This window comes from Tamandua tetradactyla, chromosome 19 (genome assembly GCF_023851605.1).
Source record: "Tamandua tetradactyla isolate mTamTet1 chromosome 19, mTamTet1.pri, whole genome shotgun sequence".
Taxonomy (NCBI): Eukaryota; Metazoa; Chordata; class Mammalia; order Pilosa; family Myrmecophagidae; genus Tamandua; species Tamandua tetradactyla.
In genome coordinates this window covers 48,081,923-48,104,035 of record NC_135345.1, presented here as the reverse complement: position 1 = coordinate 48,104,035, position 22,113 = coordinate 48,081,923, and positions in this window count along the sequence as shown.

The following is a 22,113-nucleotide window of genomic DNA, read 5'->3' as shown; positions in this document are numbered from 1 at the left end:
ATGGGTGAATGGTTAGCTAATGAGGTTAAACTCAAATATAAGGGAATAGATAGAAGGAAAGGTGGTTCTCTACTGGGCCTATAAGTAACATTACCATATTGAAAGTGAACGTGATTGAAAGGAGTTGTATAGACCTATGTCCCACTCTGTAACACTAGAAATATAAATAAGTTATTGCAAGAACTACTTCAAAGGTATGATTCTTGTACAAAGAGTGTTTAAATCCAGGGTACAGGGAGAAAACTGCTATTGCGAGCTATGGCCTATGTTTAACAGAAAACATCAATAGTACAACAGCAATAGAAGGGGTAAATAATGGAGGGAAGGACAAGAGTTAAGGTGAGGCTTCGACTATTTGGTGAGGCTGTGTTTATTGCTTAACTTTCTCTTGGGAACAATAAACTTATCTAAAATTGGGAGTGTTAATGGACTGTGGACTTTGGGCATTACACATGATGCCTAATTAATGCAAGTTACTGAAGGATGCACTGACTGAGAAATAGATTGGTGAACAACAGTGTATACATATGATTGAATATTGTGCTGCTACAAAAAAGGAATGAAGTCGTGAGACTTGCGATGATGTGAATGAACCTGTGGGATTTTTGGCTAGGCAAAATAAGCCAGTAACAAGGAATAATTATTATATGGTCTCCTTCAGAAAATGTTTGTAAGAAAACAGGAGCCTAGATTGCAATCTCTTATAGCAGACGCATTTAAGTCTGCAGTGGTAATTACTATTTCTGGATTTTGAGAAGCTGCAACCTGGTATTTAGAGGTAAGAATGAAGCTGATTAGGTCAATATTAAGGTGATTGAGAACACAGGGGTAAGGAAGACATTGTCTATATTTTAAAACTGCACCTACTCTTTGAGACCAAAGAAAGGTTTATTTTCTGTGAAATCTAAATTTTCTTTCACATGTAATCTAACTCAACTTATCTGGTTAGTTCATTTGAATAATCAAAACACAGGGAGCGAGGGGGGTTCCAAGATGGCGGCTTAGTAAGGTTCGTGGGTCTTAGTTTCTCCTCCTCCAAAGCAACTACTAAGTGAACTGAAACAGTGCAGAACAGCTCCCGGGGCTACGGCAGGGAATGGACACACAGCGTACCCCAGTCTGGACTGGCTAGCCTGAATGCGAGACTCGGCTGCGGTGAGATCCCTGAGCGGCGCACGATTTCCCAAGCATTGGCAGCTGCGGCGGTTGGAGCTACTCCTTCCCTCCTTCCCGGGCCGGCTGAGAGCCTCGGAGAGGCAAGTTTCCCAAGCCGAGGCGGCCGGCACCCCTCTTTTGCGGGCGGCTTCGAGTCTCAGCTTTGAGTCCGCGGCTACGAGTCTCGGATCAGAGGGCTATGCAAGCTGCAGTGCCCCCCCCCGCGGGCGGCTTCCTGGTCCGGTGGGGAATTCCCCAGACCGCGACAGCCGGTGACCGATGCCCCTCCCCCGCGGGCGACTTCCTGGTCCGGTGGCGAATTCCCCGGGCCTGCTGCGGCCGGCGACCAGCCACAGGGTCCCCTCAAGCCGCGGCGGCTGACACCCCCACCATGCGCGGCCCCTGAACCAACGAGATAATTGGATCGGAAATCCCCAGGCCGTGGAGACAGGTGATGGGGGGATCCATTCCAAACACTTGAGACAAACGTGTGCCACAAGCGCCACCTACTGGGCAGGATAAGAAAAACAGAACCCAGAGATTTCACAGAAAAATCTTACAACCTTGTTGGGTCCGACACCCAGGGAAATCTGACTAAATGCCCAGATGCCAGCAGCAGAAGATAACTGTCCACGCTCAGAAGATTGAGAATGTGGCCCAGTCAAAGGACCAAACCAATAGTTCAAATGAGATACAAGAGCTAAGACAACGGATGCTGAATATACGAACAGAAATGGAAAACCTCTTCAAAAATGAAATCGATAAATTGAGGGAGGACATGAAGAGGACATGGGCTGAACAAAAAGAAGAAATAGAAAAACTGAAAAAACAAATCACAGAACTTATGGAAGTGAAGGATAAAGCAGAAAAGATGGAAAAAACAATGGATACCCACAATGATAGATTTAAAGAGACAGAAGATAGAATTAGTGATTTGGAGGATGGAACATCTGAATTCCAAAAAGAAACAGAATCGATCGGGAAAAGAATGGAAAAATTTGAACAGGGTATCAGGGAACTCAAGGACAATACGAACCGTACAAATATACATGTTGTGGGTGTCCCAGAAGGAGAAGAGAAGGGAAAAGGAGGAGAAAAACTAATGGAAGAAATTATCACTGAAAATTTCCCAACTCTTATGAAAGACCTAAAATTACAGATCCAAGAAGAAGAGCGCACCCCAAAGAGATTAGACCCAAATGGTGTTCTCCAAGACACTTACTAGTTAGAATGTCAGAGGTCAAAGAGAAAGAGAGGATCTTGAAAGCAGCAAGAGAAAAACAATCAATCACATACAAGGGAAACCCAATAACACTATGTGTAGATTTCTCAGCAGAAACCATGGAAGCTAGAAGACAGTGGGATGATATATTTAAATTACTAAAAGAGAAAAACTGCCAACCAAGACTCCTATATCCAGCAAAATTATCCTTCAAAAATGAGGGAGAAATTAAAATATTCTCAGACAAAAAGTCGCTGAGAGAATTTGTGACCAAGAGACCAGCTCTGCAAGAAATACTAAAGGGAGCACTAGAGTCAGATACAAAAAGACAGAAGAGAGAGGTATGGAGAAGAGTGTAGAAAGAAGGAAAATCAGATATGATATATATAATACAAATGGCAAAATGTTAGAGGAAAATATTATCCAAACAGTAATAATGCTAAATGTCAATGGACTGAATTCCCCAATCAAAAGACATAGATTGACAGAATGGATTAAAAAACAGGATCCTTCTATATGCTGTCTACAGGAAACACATCTTAGACCCAAAGATAAACATAGGTTGAAAGTGAAAGGTTGGGAAAAGATAGTTCATGCAAATAACAACCAGAAAAGAGCAGGAGTGGCTATACTAATATCCAACAAATTAGACTTCAAATGTAAAACAGTTAAAAGAGACAAAGAAGGACACTATATACTAATAAAAAGAACAATTAAACAAGAAGACATAACAATCATAAATATTTACGCACCGAAACAGAATGCCCCAAAATACGTGAGGAATACACTGCAAACACTGAAAAGGGAAATAGACTCATATACCATAATAGTTGGAGACTTCAATTCACCACTCTCATCAATGGACAGAACATCTAGACAGGGATCAATAAAGAAATAGAGAATCTGAATATTACTATAAATGAGCTAGACTTAACAGACATTTATAGGACATTACATCCCACAACAGCAGGATACACCTTTTTCTCAAGTGCTCATGGATCATTCTCAAAGATAGACCATATGCTGGGTCACAAAGCAAGTCTTAACAAATTTAAAAAGATTGAAATCATACACAACACTTTCTCAGATCATAAAGAAATGAAGTTGGAAATCAATAATAGGTGGAGTGCCAGAAAATTCACAAATACGTGAAGGCTCAACAACACACTCCTAAACAACGAGTGGGTCAAAAAAGAAATTGCTAGAGAAATTAGCAAATACCTCGAGGCGAATGGAAACGAAAAGACAACATATCAAAACTTATGGGATGCAGCAAAGGCAGTGCTAAGAGGGAAATTTATTGCCCTAAATGCCTATATCAGAAAAGAAGAAAAGGCAAAAATGCAGGAATTAACTGTTCACTTGGAAGAACTGGAGAAAGAACAGCAAACTAATCCCAAAGCAAGCAAAAGGAAAGAAATAACAAAGATTAGAGCACAAATAAATGAAATTGAAAACATGAAAACAATAGAGAAAATCAATAAGGCCAGAAGTTGATTCTATGAGAAAATCAATAAGATTGATGGGCCATTAGCAAGATTGACAAAAAGAAGAAGAGAGAGGATGCAAATAAATAAGATCAGAAATGGAAGAGGAGACATAACTACTGACCTCACAGAAATAAAGGAGGTAATAACAGGATACTATGAACAACTTTATGCTAATAAATACAACAATTTAGAGGAAATGGACGGGTTCCTGGAAAGACATGAACAACGAACTTTGACTCAAGAAGACATAGATGACCTCAACAAACTAATCACAAGTAAAGAAATTGAATTAGTCATTCAAAAGCTTCCTAAAAAGAAAAGTCCAGGACCAGACGGCTTCACATCTGAATTCTATCAAACGTTCCAGAAAGAATTAGTACCAACTCTCCTCAAACTCTTCAAAAAAATCGAAGTGGAGGGAAAACTACCTAATTCATTCTATGAAGCCAACATCACCCTCATACCAAAACCAGGCAAAGATATTACAAAAAAAGAAAACTACAGGCCAATCTCTCTAATGAATACAGATGCAAAAATCCTCAATAAAATTCTAGCAAATCGTATCCAACAACACATTAAAAGAATTATACATCATGACCAAGTAGGATTCATCCCAGGTATGCAAGGATGGTTCAACATAAGAAAATCAATTAATGTAATACACCATATCAACAAATCAAAGCAGAAAAATCACATGATCATCTCAATTGATGCAGAGAAGGCATTTCACAAGATTCAACATCCTTTCCTGTTGAAAACACTTCAAAGGATAGGAATACAAGGGAACTTCCTTAAAATAATAGAGGGAATATATGAAAAACCCACAGCTAATATCATCCTCAATGGGGAAAAATTGAAAACTTTCCCCCTAAGATCAGGAACAAGACAAGGATGTCCACTATCACCACTATTATTCAACATTGTGTTGGAGGTTCTAGCCAGAGCAATTAGACAAGAAAAAGAAATACAAGGCATCAAAATTGGAAAGGAAGAAGTAAAACTATCACTGTTTGCAGACGATATGATACTATACATCAAAAACCCAGAAAAATCCACAAAAAAACTACTAGATCTAATAAATGAGTACAGCAAAGTAGCAGGTTACAAGATCAACATTCAAAAATCTGTAGCATTTCTATACACTAGCAATGAACAAGCGGAGGGGGAAATCAAGAAACGAATTCCATTTACAATTTCAACTAAAAGAATAAAATACCTAGGAATAAATTTAACTAAAGAGACAAAAAACCTATATAAAGAAACCTACAAAAAACTGCTAAAGGAAATCACAGAAGACCTAAATAGATGGAAGGGCATACCATGTTCATGGATTGGAAGACTAAATATAGTTAAGATGTCAATCCTACCTAAATTGATTTACAGATTCAATGCAATACCAATCAAAATCCCAACAACTTATTTCTCAGAAATAGAAAAACCAATAAGCAAATTTATCTGGAAGGGCAGGGTGCCCCGAATTGCTAAAAACATCTTGAGGAAAAAAACCGAAGCTGGAGGTCTTGCACTGCCTGACTTTAAGGCATATTATGAAGCCACAGTGGTCAAAACAGCATGGTATTGGCATAAAGATAGATATATCGACCAATGGAATCGAATAGAGTGCTCAGATATAGACCCTCTCATCTATGGACATTTGATCTTTGATAAGGCAGTCAAGCCAACTCACCTGGGACAGAACAGTCTCTTCAATAAATGGTGCCTAGAGAACTGGATATCCATATGCAAAAGAATGAAAGAAGACCCATCTCTCACACCCTACACAAAAGTTAACTCAAAATGGATCAAAGATCTAAACATTAGGTCTAAGACCATAAAACAGTTAGAAGAAAATGTAGGGAGTTATCTTATGAATCTTACAATTGGAGGCAGTTTTATGGACCTTAAACCTAAAGCAAGAGCACTGAAGAAGGAAATAAATAAATGGGAACTCCTCAAAATTAAACACTTTTGTGCATCAAAGAACTTCATCAAGAAAGTAGAAAGACAGCCTACACAATGGGAATCAATATTTGGAAACGACATATCAGATAAAGGTCTAGTATCCAGAATTTATAATGAGATTGTTCAACTCAACAACAAAAAGTCAGCCAACCCAATTACAAAATGGGAGAAAGACTTGAATAGACACCTCTCAGAGGAGGAAATACAAATGGCCAAAAGGCACATGAAGAGATGCTCAATGTCCCTGGCCATTAGAGAAATGCAAATCAAAACCACAATGAGATATCATCTCACACCCACCAGAATGGCCATTATCAACAAAACAGAAAATGACAAGTGCTGGAGAGGATGCGGTGAAAGAGGCACACTTATCCACTGTTGGTGGGAATGTCAAATGGTGCAACCACTGTGGAAGGCAGTTTGGCAGTTCCTCAAAAAACTGAATATAGAATTGCCATACGACCCAGCAATACCATTGCTAGGTATCTACTCAAAGGAATTAAGGGCAAAAACTCAAACGGACATTTGCACACCAATGTTTATAGCAGCGTTATTTACAATTGCAAAGAGATGGAAACAGCCAAAATGTCCATCAACAGACGAGTGGCTAAACAAACTGTGGTATATACATACGATGGAATATTATGCAGCTTTAAGGCAGGATAAACTTATGAAGTATGTAATAACATGGATGGACCTAGAGAACATTATGCTGAGTGAGTCTAGCCAAAAACTAAAAGACAAATACTGTATGGTCCCAATGATGTGAATCAACACTCGAGAACAAACTTGGAATATGTCATTTGTAACAGAGTTCAGCAAGAGTTAGAAACAGGGTAAGATAATGGGTAATTGGAGCTGATGGGATACAGACTGTGCAATAGGACTAGATACAAAAACTCAAAAATGGACAGCACAATAATACCTAATTGTAAATTAATCATGTTAAAACACTGAATGAAGCTGCATCTGAGCTATAGGTTTTTGTTTTGTTTTGTTTTGTTCTTACTATTATTACTTTTATTTTTTTCTCTATATTAACATTCTATATCTTTTTCGGTTATGTTGCTAGTTCTTCTAAACCGATGCAAATGTACTAAGAAACGATGATCATGCATCTATGTGATGATGTTAAGAATTACTTATTGCATATGTAGAATGGTATGATTTCTAAAAAAAAAAAAAGAAAGAAAATGGACAGCGCAATACTACCTAATTGTAATGTAATTATGTTAAAACACTGAATGAAGCTGCATCTGAGCTATAGTTTTTTTTTCTTATATATTTTTGTATTTTTTATTTTTATTTTTATTTTTTCTCTATATTATCATTTTGTTTCTTTTTCTGTTGTCCTGCTATTTCTTTTTCTAAATCGATGCATATGTACTAAGAAATGATGATCATACATCTATGTGATGATATTAAGAATTACTGATTGCATATGTAGAATGGAATGATTTCTAAATGTTGTGTTAGTTTATTTTTTTAATTAATAAAAAAAAAAAAACAACACAGGGAGCCCAGAATAAGAATGAAGACCTTTAATTCTGTACAGCTTAATGTAATGCCTGGATACATACTAGAATACATTAAAGAGATAATCAAAAAATATTGGCAAAGTCCCTTGCGTGATGGGAGAAAAAATATGGAACTATTAATCTATATCACTGAGGAAAACCCAGACACTGTGTGAAACATTAGGGGCACCCAAATTCATAGGTCAAGTCCTTGACCTTGAGGCTTACTCATGTGAAGTTAATGCAGGTAGTGGAGAAACTAAGCATACCCATAGGTATGCCTAAAAATTCTGGAGGACCTCTTATGTTGCTCAGATGTGGCCTCACTCTCTTTAAACCCAATTCTGCAAGTGGAATCATAGCTTTTCCTGCTACATGGGACATAACATCCAGGGGTGAAAGTTCCCCTGGCAGCATGGGAGATGACTCCCATGGATGAATTCAGCCCTGACATCATGGGATCAACCATTCCATTCTGACCAAAAAGGGGAAAAGAAGTGTAACTAATAAAATATCAGTGACTGAGAGAGATCAGGGTCAAGAGGCTACTCTATAGGTCATTCTTACGCAGGTTAGACCTTGCTGCCTATCATAACTTGTCAAACCCCAATCAAAACTATTCCAGGGGGTGGGGCACGGTGGCTCAGCAGGCAAGAATGCTCGCCTGCCATGCCAGAGGTCCTGGGTTCGATTCCCGGTGCCTGCTCATGTAAAAAAAAAAAAAAATCCGGTCAATCCTAAAGAGCACCTAGGGCAATATATAAGATTCCACAAGGATTCCATGCACTAGTGTAATTTTCCAGAAACCTACAACCTCCAGATGGGCCCCTGGATCAGATAAATCCTGAGACCTAGAGGGCCTAGCCTCTCTAGAATATCAGCTAGTTTCATCTCCCTACTCCATACTATTGGCAGCCCTTCCAACCTGAAAAAGTTAGAATGACCATTGCCCAAATACCCTAAAGAGTGGGATAGAAAGAGCAAAGGTGATGGTAGAATTATACAGAGAAGGTAGGGTTTAACCAATGAACATGATTGCTGAATGATTAAATTGATACTTCTTTTAGTCTCCAGTATCTTAGAGTAGCTAGAAATAAAAGCCAAAATTGTGGAATACTAAACTCTGAATACTATACTAAACTCTGAAATCTGTTCTACAACTAATTGTTTTTCTGTGCTTTGAAATTTGTTGCTTTTTCATATATAGGTTATTTTTCACAAAAAAGAAAAAAAACTTTATAGTGATGATAAAAAAATATTTATTCCTTCTAGACTCTGATGTTCTGGAGCAGCTAGAAGGGAAAATCTAAGATGATGGTATGGTCGCTCATGACAAATTCTGGGATCTATCTGTAATTACTTGTTGAAGAGTGCTCTGAAAACTATTGTTTTTTTATTTCTTTGCTTGGTATATATATATTATATGATACAATAAAAAAGTTAAAAATTAAAATAAATAAAATAGAAATTAAAATATCAGAAGTAAGAAGAACTTTATGCAAATGAAAATTTAGATGAAACTAAAAAAATCATGGAAAATAAAATGTATTCAGTCTGAAATAAGATGGAATAAAACTATGACGATCCTCATTATATTAAAGAAAATTGTCATAATTACTGTTCTTTCATAAAATAACTCCAGACACTCACTGTCATATTTTACCACATGTTTAATTTAAATTAGTTTGAGTTAAATTAAAATAAAATAATTCTCTGCCAAGATTCTTTCAGAGAGTACAAAAGGGAATGCTCCTCAATTCATTTTATGGGCTCAGCATATTTAGATGTAAACCCATGATATAGAACATATGAAATTAGGCATTACAGATGAATCTCACAAACATAATTGCAAAAACCCTTTATAGAATATCACTGCTCTGATACAGCAACATACAAAATGAGTAGTACAGCATACTTAAAGTAGATCTGTTTCAATAAAGCAAAGTTGAGTATTTTTAAATCCACCAGATTAATGTATACATTAACAGAATAAAAAATGAAGTTCATAGTTCACGTCAGAGAAAAGCACCCATTTATGACTGTAAAATAAATATACTTTCCAAAGTACAAATAGAAGAAATATCCCTCATGCAATAACTAAAAACATCATAATATCATGGTGAAAGCTATTCATTTCAGATAGTGAGTGACATAAGAATATATGCTATAGCCACTTTTGTTTCACACCCTAAGAGATGTTCTCGAGAGCACAATAAAGCAAGGAAAATAAATAAAAGAAGTAAGAGTTTGAAAGAAATATACAAAATTCCCATTTGTGCATTATATGCGTACATTACTTGTATGGTGAAATAGCATAACAAGGCTACATATAAACCATTAGAACCAATTAATGCATTTAGCCAGGAGCCTGGCTCCTATGTCAACATATAAAACTAAATTTAGTTTCTAAATAAGAGAAAATAAAAGATAAAAATACATTTTAATAATGCCATTACAAGAGCAAAAAAAAACCCCAACATTTATGAGTTAATACAATAAAATTCACCTAATACCATGCCTAGATACACACACACACACACACACACACAAATTCATAACCAAATTACTTGCAGAAATTTTAAAAAAGCACAGAGAAGTATATATCTAGGTAATAAGGACCCCGAACTATGTGTATTATGAGGGAACATTGTCATAAAATAATAGACTGTTAAGGCAGAAATAAGTTGTTGAAAGATACATATATAATGATGAATCATAATCTTTCAAAGTATACAAACTGTTGATCAAATTTTGTAATGCAATTTTAACATTATTGTAGACTGATAATATTGAGTTTAGTCATTGCATCTAATACAAAAAGGAATGATATATAGACATCAGTGGATTAAGAGCTTTTGTGACTGCTCTAGAAGCAATTGAATCTATAGTACAATATATTATATCATTATATTATACTAATATAACATAGTATAATCAGTCATCAGTGCAACAAAAGCTTTATGGTGACTCTAGAAACAATTGGATTTATAATATAATCAGTCCATGATTAGAGAGTTTGATTTTACTTTTATAAATATGCAATTAAAGATCAGACAGATGTAAATTATAGATGTGGGGGTGGGGTATTTTAGTGGAGAAGAGTTTGAAGAGATTAAGAAATGATGAGACCAGATCAGTGACTATGACATCAAGTTATAGGAAAGCATTCAGGACAATCAAGGAGATGGAATCTTTAGGGTAATTCTGATTCAATTTTGAAGTTCTTGGAAAATGCTAAAACTGTTATTAATATTTGTAATGGATAACCAAAACGAAGGGCATTATGAGGTGGTGATATTACTATGAAAGAGGTATTATATGAACTTTTTATGTATTCTTCATTAGAAAAAAGCAAAACCATTGAATGGGCCAATCACACATTATATGTGGTTTGATATAACTACATAAAAAATATATCCTACATAATTCCACTTGAAATTTTATGGAATTAAGACTAGCTTAACCATATTATATGAGAAGCCTTTTGTAAAACCATGTAACGAGTATTGATCTATGTAATTCTCAAAATAATCTCTTGAATTAAGTAATATTACCATTCCCATTTTACAGATAAGGAAACTGAGACAGCATGGTTAGAAGTTATTTTCCCAAGGTCAACACAATTAAAAAGTTAAGTCCATGCTTTTGTTCACTGATAGGAATAGTGATTATGAAGCCAGAGTTTACAAGGATATGTCAAAAGAAAACTTTAAAAAATTCCCACAAGTTAGACAGGAATATGCACAATAACAGGATTTGCTGTGTCATGAAATAACTCTACTTGGAGTCATGAGAATTTGTACTAACAAAACAGCAGAAAACTAACTTATGGGTTATGGCTTGAAAAGTTTGTATGGCTTGAAAAACTTGTAGTTCAGTTTCCAGAGCTATAAATTTTTAACTTTAAGAATGGTATTTGTTTTCCTAAGGGGATATGGTTCCATGGGACTCTGGCAAATAGTATAGTCAATCACAGTGGTAGACTCTATTATTGCTTATCAAGTACCATAGTTTGCTTCCGATAAGGCCTTTCTTGCGAGAAAATTATCTGTCTATACCATGTTGGTCTTATTTTCCTAAGGCTGCCATAATAAAATACCACAAATTGAGTGGCTTAAAAACAACAGAAATTTATTTTCTTATGGTTCTAAAGGGTATAGGTCTGAATCATGCTTTTGGCAGAGGTGTGCTCCTTTCTGGTGTTGGCTTGGCAATAATCCATCTCATTGTTTAGATGGTGGCTTAAATCAATCTCTACTTCTGTCACATGGCTGTCTTCCCAGTCTGTCTGCTTTGTGTCCACATTTCCTCACTAGGGTTATGTTTTTTTTTTTATTATTAATTAAAAAAAGAATTAACAAAACAATTAGAAATCATTCCAATCTACATGTACAATCAGTAATTCTTAATAACATCACATAGTTGCATATTCATCATTTCTTAGTACATTTGCATCAATTTAGAAAAAGAAATAAAAAGACAACAGAATAAGAATTAAAACAATAATAGAAAGAAAAAAAAACAAAAAAAACAAAAACAAAAAACCTATACCTCACATGCAGCTTCATTCAGTGTTTTAACATAATTGCATTACAATTGGGTAGTATTGTGCTGTCCATTTTTGAGTTTTTATATCCAGTCCCGTTGTACAGTCTGTATCCCTTCATCTCCAATTATCCCTTCTCTCTTTTTTTTTTAATTAACGGAAAAAAAGAAATTAACCCAACATTTAGAGATCATACCATTCTACACATGCAATCATTAATTCTTAACATCATCACATAGATGCATGATCATCATTTCTTAGTACATTTGCATTGGTTTAGAAGAACTAGCAACATAACCGAAAAAGATATTGAATGTTAATATAGAGAAAAAATAAAAGTAATAATAGTAAAATCAAAACAAAACAAAACAAAACAAAACAAAACAAAAACCTATAGCTCAGATGCAGCTTCATTCAGTGTTTTAACATGATTACTTTACAATTACGTATTATTGTGCTGTCCATTTTTGAGTTTTTGTATCTAGTCCTGTTGGACAGTCTGTATCCCTTCAGCTTCAATTACCCATTGTCTTACCCTGTTTCTAACTCCTGCTGAACTCTGTTACCAATGACATATTTCAAGTTTATTCTCGAATGTCCATTCACATCAGTGGGACCATACAGTATTTGTCCTTTAGTTTTTGGCTGGATTCACTCAGCATAATATTCTCTAGGTCCATCCATGTTATTACATGGTTCATAAGTTTATCTTGTCTTAAAGCTGCATAATATTCCATCGTATGTATATACCACAATTTGTTTAGCCACTCTTCTGTTGATGGAGATTTTGGCTGTTTCCATCTCTTTGCAATTGTAAATAATGTTGCTATAAACATTGGTGTGCAAATGTCCGTTTGTGTCTTTGCCCTTAAGTCCTTTGAGTAGATACCTAGCAATGGTATTGCTGGGTCGTATGGCAATTCTATATTCAGCTTTTTGAGGAACCGCCAAACTGCCTTCCACAGTGGTTGCACCCTTTGACATTCCCACCAACAGTGGATAAGTGTGCCTCTTTCTCCGCATCCTCTCCAGCACTTGTCATTTTCTGTTTTGTTGATAATGGCCATTCTGGTGGGTGTGAGATGATATCTCATTGTGGTTTTGATTTGCATTTCTCTAATGGCCAAGGACATTGAGCATCTCTTCATGTGCCTCTTGGCCATCCGTATTTCCTCTTCTGAGAGGTGTCTGTTCAAGTCTTTTTCCCATTTTGTAATTGGGTTGGCTGTCATTTTGTTGTCGAGATGAACAATCTCTTTATAAATTCTGGATACTAGACCTTTATCTGATATATCATTTCCAAATATTGTCTCCCATTGTGAAGGCTGTCTTTCTACTTTCTTGATGAAGTTCTTTGATGCACAAAAGTGTTTAATTTTGAGGAGTTCCCATTTATTTATTTCCTTCTTCAGTGCTCTTGCTTTAGGTTTAAGGTCCATAAAACCGCCTCCAGTTGTAAGATCCATAAGATATCTCCCAACATTTTCCTCTAACTGTTTTATGGTCTTAGACCTAATGTTTAGATCTTTGATCCATTTTGAGTTAACTTTTGTATAGGGTGTGAGAGATGGGTCTTCTTTCATTCTTTTGCATATGGATATCCAGTTCTCTAGGCACCATTTATTGAAGAGACTGCTCTGTCCCAGGTGAGTTGGCTTGACTGCCTTATCAAAGATCAAATGTCCATAGATGAGAGGGTCTATATCTGAGCACTCTATTCGATTCCATTGGTCGATATATCTATCTTTATGCCAATACCATGCTGTTTTGACCACTGTGGCTTCATAATATGCCTTAAAGTCAGGCAGCGCGAGACCTCCAGCTTCGTTTTTTTTCCTCAAGATGTTTTTAGCAATTCGGGGCACCCTTCCCTTCCAGATAAATTTGCTTATTGGTTTTTCTATTTCTGAGAAATAAGTTGTTGGGATTTTGATTGGTATTGCATTGAATCTGTAAATCAATTTAGGTAGGATTGACATCTTAACTATATTTAGTCTTCCAATCCATGAACACGGTATGCCCTTCCATCTATTTAGGTCTTCTGTGATTTCTTTTAGCAGTTTTTTGTAGTTTTCTTTATATAGGTTTTTTGTCTCTTTAGTTAAATTTATTCCTAGGTATTTTATTCTTTTAGTTGCAATTGTAAATGGGATTCGTTTCTTGATTTCCCCCTCAGCTTGTTCCTTACTAGTGTATAGAAATGCTACAGATTTTTGAACGTTGATCTTGTAACCTGCTACTTTGCTGTACTCATTTATTAGCTCTAGTAGTTTTGTTGTGGATTTTTCCGGGTTTTCGATGTATAGTATCATATCGTCTGCAAACAGTGATAGTTTTAATTCTTCCTTTCCAATTTTGATGCCTTGTATTTCTTTTTCTTGTCTAATTGCTCTGGCTAGAACCTCCAACACAATGTTGAATAATAGTGGTGATAGTGGACATCCTTGTCTTGTTCCTGATCTTAGGGGGAAAGTTTTCAATTTTTCCCCATTGAGGATGATATTAGCTGTGGGTTTTTCATATATTCCCTCTATCATTTTAAGGAAGTTCCCTTGTATTCCTATCTTTTGAAGTGTTTTCAACAGGAAAGGATGTTGAATCTTGTCGAATGCCTTCTCTGCATCAACTGAGATGATCATGTGATTTTTCTGCTTTGATTTGTTGATATGGTGTATTACATTAATTGATTTTCTTATGTTGAACCATCCTTGCATACCTGGGATGAATCCTACTTGGTCATGATGTATAATTCTTTTAATGTGTTGTTGGATACGATTTGCTAGAATTTTATTGAGGATTTTTGCATCTGTATTCATTAGAGAGATTGGCCTGTAGTTTTCTTTTTTTTGTGTCTTTGCCTGGTTTTGCTATGAGGGTGATGTTGGCTTCATAGAATGAATTAGGTAGTTTTCCCTTCACTTCGATTTTTTTGAAGAGTTTGAAGAGAATTGGTACTAATTCTTTCTGGAATGTTTGGTAGAATTCACATGTGAAGCCATCTGGTCCTGGACTTTTCTTTTTAGGAAGCTTTTGAATGACTAATTCAATTTCTTTACTTGTGATTGGTTTGTTGAGGTCATCTATGTCTTCTTGAGTCAAAGTTGGTTGTTCATGCCTTTCCAGGAACCCGTCCATTTCATCTAAATTGTTGTATTTATTAGCGTCAAGTTGTTCATAGTATCCTGTTATTACCTCCTTTATTTCTGTGAGGTCAGTAGTTATGTCTCCTCTTCCATTTCTGATCTTATTTATTTGCATCCTCTCTCTTCTTCTTTTTGTCAATCTTGCTAATGGCCCATCAATCTTATTGATTTTCTCATAGAATCAACTTCTGGCCTTATTGATTTTCTCTATTGTTTTCATGTTTTCAATTTCATTTATTTGTGCTCTAATCTTTGTTATTTCTTTCCTTTTGCTTGCTTTGGGGTTAGCTTGCTGTTCTTTCTCCAGTTCTTCCAAATGGATAGTTAATTCCTGAATTTTTGCCTTTTCTTCTTTTCTGATATAGGCATTTAGAGCAATAAATTTCCCTCTTAGCACTGCCTTTGCTGCGTCCCATAAGTTTTGATATGTTGTGTTTTCATTTTCATTCGCCTCGAGGTATTTGCTAATTTCTCTAGCAATTTCTTCTTTGACCCAGTCGTTGTTTAGGAGTGTGTTGTTGAGCCTCCACGTATTTGTGAATTTTCTGGCACTCCACCTATTATTGATTTCCAACATCATTCCTTTATGGTTCGAGAAAGTGTTGTGTAAGATTTCAATCTTTTTAAATTTGTTAAGACTTGCTTTGTGGACCCAGCATATGGTCTATCTTTGAGAATGATCCATGAGCACTTGAGAAAAAGGTGTATCCTGCTGTTGTGGGATATAATGTCCTATAAATGTCTATTAAGTCTAGTTCATTTATAGTAATATTCAGATTCTCTTTTTCTTTGTTGATCCTCTGTCTAGATGTTCTGTCCCTTGATGAGAGTGGTGAGTTGAAGTCTCCAACTATTATGGTATATGAGTCTATTTCCCTTTTCAGTGTTTGCAGTATATTCCTCACGTATTTTGGGGCATTCTGATTCGGTGCGTAAATATTTATGATTGTTATGTCTTCTTGTTTAATTGTTCTTTTTATTAGTATATAGTGTCCTTCTTTGTCTCTTTTAACTGTTTTACATTTGAAGTCTAATTTGTTGGATATTAGTATAGCCACTCCTGCTCTTTTCTGGTTGTTATTTGCATGAACTATCTTTTCCCAACCTTTCACTTTCAACCTATGTTTATCTTTGGGTCTAAGATGTGTTTCCTGTAGACAGCATATAGAAGGATCCTGTTTTTTAATCCATTCTGCCAATCTATGTCTTTTGATTGGGGAATTCAGTCCATTGACATTTAGTGTTATTACTGTTTGGATAATATTTTCCTCTAACATTTTGCCTTTTGTATTATATATATCATATCTGATTTTCCTTCTTTCTACACTCTTTTCCATATCTCTCTCTTCTGTCTTTTTGTATCTGACTCTAGTGCTCCCTTTAGTATTTCTTGCAGAGCTGGTCTCTTGGTCACAAATTCTTTCAGTGACTTTTTGTCTGAGAATGTTTTAATTTCTCCCTCATTTTTGAAGGATAATTTTGCTGGATATAGGAGTCTTGGTTGGCAGTTTTTCTCTTTTAGTATTTTAAATATATCATCCCACTGTCTTCTAGCTTCCATGGTTTCTGCTGAGAAATCTACACAAAGTCTTATTGGGTTTCCCTTGTATGTAATGGATTGTTTTTCTCTTGCTGCTTTCAAGATCTTCTCTTTCTCTTTGACCTCTGACATTCTAACTAGTAAGTGTCTTGGAGAACGCCTATTTGGGTCTAATCTCTTTGGGGTGCGCTGCACTTCTTGGATCTGTAATTTTAGGTCTTTCATAAGAGTTGGGAAATTTTCAGTGATAATTTCTTCCATTAGTTTTTCTCCTCCTTTTCCCTTCTCTTCTCCTTCTGGGACACCCACAACACGTATATTTGTGCGGTTCATATTGTCCTTGAGTTCCCTGATACCCTGTTCAAATTTTTCCATTCTTTTCCCGATCGATTCTGTTTCTTTTTGGAATTCAGATGTTCCATCCTCCACATCACTAATTCTATCTTCTGTCTCTTTAAATCTATCATTGTAGCGATCCATTATTTTTTCTATGTTTGCTACTTTATCCTTCACTTCCATAAGTTCTGCGATTTGTTTTTTCAGTTTTTCTATTTCTTCTTTATGTTCAGCCCATGTCCTCTTCATGTCCTCCCTCAATTTATCGATTTCATTTTTGAAGAGGTTTTCCATTTCTGTTCGTATATTCAGCATTAGTTGTCTCAGCTCTTGTGTCTCATTTGAGCTATTGGTTTGTTCCTTTGACTGAGCCATATTCTCAATCTTTTGAGCGTGGACAGTTATCTTCTGCTGCTGGCGTCTGGGCATTTATTCAGATTTCTCTTGGTGTTGGACCCAGCAAGGTTGTAATATTTTTCTGTGAAATCTCTGGGTTCTGTTTTTCTTATCCTCCCCAGTAGGTGGCGCTCGTGGCACACGTTTGTCTGCGGGTCCCACCAGTAAAAGGTGCTGTGGGACCTTAAACTTTGGAAAACTCTCGCCATCCTGGGGGTTCGCTAGCCGAAGCGGCTTGAGCCGGCCCGGGGTCCGAACGCAGGGAGGGTTGCTGGTCGCCGCAGCCAGGGAAAGAGCCCGTCCGAATTTCCTAGTCGGCCCTGGGCAACACGTGTGGCGGGAGGGCGCCAGCGGCAGCGGCCCGCCCGAGAGAGTGCACGTTCCCCGGGAGTCACGGGGTCACCGTTCTCCGCGGCCTGGGGGTTTCCGATCCAATTCTCTCAGTTGGTCCGGGGGCTGCGCGTGGTGTGGGCACCAGTCGCCTTGGTTTCAGGGGACCACCTCTCCAATTCTCCCAGCCGGCCCGGGAAGGGGGAAGGGAGTAACTCCGGCCGCTTCCCGCCCCGCCCGGTAAGGCCCGCGTGCCTCGGCGATCTCACCCGAACTGCTTCTCTCAGCCAGCCAGCCGTTCCAGGATGGGGTACGCTGTCTTTTTTATCTCTGTTGTGGCTTTGGGCACTTTCTGTATCGTTTCTACTCCCCTAGTAGGTGTCCTGGAGAAGAAACTAAGATCCGCGCGTCTTACTAAGCCGCCATCTTCCAGGAAGTCCACTAGGGTTATGTTTGATTAGGGCTCATCTTAATCCAGTTTGGCCTCATCTTAAAATAACTTCAAAGATCCTATTTCCAAATAAGATACAGTAGGAAATACCGATAATGTGGGGCTTAGGATTTGAATACATCTTTTGGGGGAACACAATTCAAACCACAACCATAACAGTGTTGAAATCTGATCATGTGATCGTCTTTGACCAGTAAAATATGAGTGGGACACACAGGGCAGAATATTTTAAGGTAAGCTCATAATTTGCCATGTCACTTTTCCATCTATCATAAGATTGGCAATTTTCCAGATTGAGGTCTCTCTTTCACCTGAGATCCCAAAGAAAGGAGGATGGCATGAAATAGAGCTGAAGTTCTAGGATGGTTATGTTGCACGAATGAGAAGAGAATCTTTGTTGTCATAATCCAGTGACTTTTCTGGAGTCATTTCTTAGTATCATAACTTAGGTTATTCTGACTCATGAGGTTGATAATAGGAAATATGTATCTCATACCTATGTGCTAGGATTACCACAGTGAAAATGAAGAAATGCAGTCCCTGTCCCTGTGATGCTTGTATTCAGTGTCATTACAGAAACTTAGTAAGATGCCATGTGGCTTCCAGGGACATCAGGAAAATAATTAGGGCACTGAGCATATAGAAATGAGGCTATCAAAAAGGAAGCAAAAGTTGAAACTAAAAAATGTAAGTAGAACATAAAGTGTTCTGTTTGGTCTTTTGATGACCAAATCTGGTGATAATAAAGTATAAGCACCTCTTAGACCATATATTGATCACTAAGTATTGAATCCTTCCATCATGAAACTTCTCTGTGATACTGAATATAATATAGGTCATGATACTCTGCATTTGACATCAGATGTGAGTCAAAACAAGTTTTAACATATTTTCCTTTTTTTCTCAGTACATCTTATTATTTTATGCTCCCAGTCCACTAATGCTCATTTAGAAGTCTGAGAGATATTTGAAACTTTTTAAAAGTAGGTAAATACAAAGTGGCTTATGACATATGCTAACATATTTACAAAGCAACTGCTTGACAGGGTAAATTGGTCGGTGATATTCCTCCTATTTATTAGACATTTCAACTTGACTTCTTTCAAACATTAAAAGAAGTTTAAAATTCAACCAAATAATGTAAAAAAGTTCATCCTTTTCCCATATCACTGCATTTTGATTATATCTGTAGGGATCTAATGGAGTTTGAATTTTAGAGCACCCCAAAAATGCAGCTATGTACTTATAAAGCATTATGAATGGAAACTATACAAAGTGACTGTAATTAGAATTTTATCTATATTTAGCAAGGGTGCATGTTCCCAAACTCTCACAGCTCTGCATTGTATTTGGTGTTAAAGGACTGATTAATTCATCTAAATTCCATCAAATACTAGCTATCTCAAAGTCATCTATGTGTTTTAGTTATAATTTAGAGCTACTGATGTTGCAGCAAGTCATAACACCACTCTTTGTCTCATGAATTATTATTCAGATGATGTTTGACATTGTCATTTCTAAAGTCTGTAGAGTAAGGTGTTCAGCATCTTATTATACTATAAATGTATAAATGTGATTTGGTTTGTGTTAAAATTTTAGGAGGATTTATTTTGAATATACCTATAAAATGGATTCAATGAAAAAGGCATAAAACTAGGATCCTGTTGGAGATTGACTCATGTACCAAACAAAAAGATATGTTCAAATCTTAACCTGTCTTCCCATGGATTTGTAAAGTAGAATTTTGAATATGTATGACTAAGACCTTCAAAGATTCTACTTAGTCATGGCCAAACTGAATTCGGGTGAGCCTTAACCATAAATACCAGAAGAATTCTAAAGTGGAAATCTGGATGCAGAGAAGCCAGAAGATGTGAAGGCAGACGCCAACAGTCAGGAGATATTAGGCAGGAGAGAGCCAGAGAAAGGTTACTACGTGACAAAGTACAAAATGCAAAGTGCTACTGACCCTAGAAGAAAGAATGGCCTTGATTTAGGACTTTACCTTCAAAATTGTGAAACAATAAATTCTTGTAGCTTAAGCAACACATCACATGGTGTTTTTCATGGCATCTCTAGAAAACTAAGGTACATTGCTCTATGGTTTTACATTTATGTACCAAAATATCTATGAGACATAAATTAGTTGATCATAACTCCCAGCTTTTCTACTATAACTTTTTATAATGAAATTCTAGTTTCCTTGGCTGCTCAAACAAATGAGAAAAAAAAAACATGAAATGGTTCATGTTAAACAAAGGAATTTATTTGCTCACAGTTCTGAGGTTAAAAGAAAGTCCAAAGGCATTATTAAGATCATGCTTTCTTTCCAAAGAACAACTGACAGTGATCTTTAGCTTCTCTGACACATGGCAAGGCAATGATGGTGCCTCCTGGTCTCTCCTGTCTCTTCTGGGATCCGTTGATGTTCAACTTCTTGCTTCCTGTGTTTTCCTGTGTCCAAATTTCATTACATCTATAAAGGTCTCCCGAGAGGATTAAAACCCATCCTGATTGAGCAGGATCACATCTTAACTGAATTAACCTCATCAAAATGTACTACTTATAATGGGTTTGTACCCACAGAAATAGACTAAAGAACATGTTTTTCTGGGATATGTACAGCTTCAAACCATCACCACCTGCTAATTCCCAAATGCAGCCATGATCTCTTTCTTGCGTGCAGTTCTGAATTTCCATCAGCTGGATGAACATCCCCTAGGCTGTCCTACCAAATGGAAAATTTCATGAGGGCATGGATCCTGTATGCCTTGCTCTGTTGAATCCCCATTCCCAAGCCTGACACAGAAGAGGTGATTGATCAATATATTATTTTACTTATTTGGCAAAAGAATTTTGAGTGATTTATGTACCTATTTGTTCAGGGGGCACAAGTTCAAGATACAGCTGCACGTGGCAGATAAAATGATCTTTTAAAAGTTCAAATTAAATAATGTTATTCCTCTTCTTAATCCGTTAGTGGCAGGCTATTAGTCTCAGTGTAAAATGGTAACTCTAAAATGGTTTGGGTAGCCCTTAATCATAACCCTTCTGTTTACTTTCTAATTTGACTTTTTGGAAGTCCCTGACTTGTCTGCTAAGCTACACTCATTTTACTGTTTTGATTCTCTCTCTAGCCAGGACACCTTCCTTCCTACAATTCCCCTTCTAGATTCTTCCCATCTTCAACCTAATAACTATTAATACTTGAAAGCCTTTTTGTCCTAAAAACTTCCACTGATTCTCTCTGTACTCCTAGAATATCAGCTTCTAAGGCACAGATCATTTTATTTTGTAATTGCTATTCACTTTTATCCAAATATTTCACAAAACTATATGATTCTTTCGGGTATTTAGCATATTCTTATTATTGTTTGCTGTAACCACATTGCCTAATAAAGTGCCTGACTAGTGCATAATATGGTTTTAATAAATGTGTATTGAAAAAGTTAATATCCATTTGTGTAATTTATACTTTATTCATGGCTGAATTCTTTTTTATTGTATGGGAATTATACATGATGAGTATTTCATAGTAAAAGTCAATGTTTTCAGTAAGATAATTGTGAAATGTTTTATTTACCTGATGTTGTAAATAATAGATGATCTCTGCTCTTATGTGTGTTCACATATTTTTCACATATTTGTTCATGGTTTCAAATATTTGGTGTGAAGTGCCACTAATGCACCAGTAATAGCAGCAAACATATGACTTCAACTACTAATAATTATTTTTAACATGTTATATGTCCTTTAATTGAAGGGTTTCTTTATCTTCTGCAGGTGTGGTTTGTAGTTCGCAGTTAAGTATCCATAACAGTCTTCAGAACTTAATTCCCTATGAATGGGAATATAGTTTTATTCATATGGTAAATTCATGTGTCCTCCATGCTGTATGTCAACCTCTCTGTTTTCTTAAAGATTCAATAATATATTAATTTACTTAATTTCTATATATTCTATCTTTTTATACTTTTCTGAAGCATAAACACGATCTTTTTGCCTCAATGTGCAAAATCTCAGTG